The sequence below is a fragment of the Pterocles gutturalis genome, unplaced genomic scaffold, assembly GCF_000699245.1.
Source record: "Pterocles gutturalis isolate BGI_N339 unplaced genomic scaffold, ASM69924v1 scaffold21347, whole genome shotgun sequence".
Taxonomy (NCBI): domain Eukaryota; kingdom Metazoa; phylum Chordata; class Aves; order Pterocliformes; family Pteroclidae; genus Pterocles; species Pterocles gutturalis.
The window spans coordinates 59,742-60,108 of record NW_010108557.1 but is presented as its reverse complement, the minus strand read 5'-3'; the positions used below and the strand labels follow the sequence as shown (position 1 = coordinate 60,108).

Here is a 367-nt window from a genome sequence, read left to right as displayed (position 1 = left end):
TTTTCTCTAAATTATATTATGAACTAATTAACCAGTTGCAATTGTTTCCTTACTAAAGCACTAGTTTTAAAAGTGAAGAACTTTCACTTGGCTTGAGATAATAACATTGCCTTCTATTTTGGGCTGGGAAAGCTTTTTTTTTCACCCCCTTTTTTTCAATGAATGAATGTTTTCTGTGCTTAGAAGCAAGGCAGGTACAGTGTAAACGCTGACACGATCTCAGTGAGAAGCAATGGGTACCACACTCAATAGAGGCGATTCCCTGCTCCTCTCCCTCTTATCTCTGCAATTAACTACAGCACCATTGGGATGACTTGGCAGATGATGGTAACCCTGAAATAATAATACTGTATATTGTAAATAACAG

General features: G+C 37.3%; 1 protein-coding gene across 2 annotated transcripts in view; it reads left to right on the top strand.

The window, feature by feature from the left end:
- Window positions 1–367, top strand: part of VPS41 (vacuolar protein sorting 41 homolog (S. cerevisiae)) — a 97,166-nt gene that overhangs the window by 44,310 nt on the left and 52,489 nt on the right. The window lies entirely within an intron of this gene.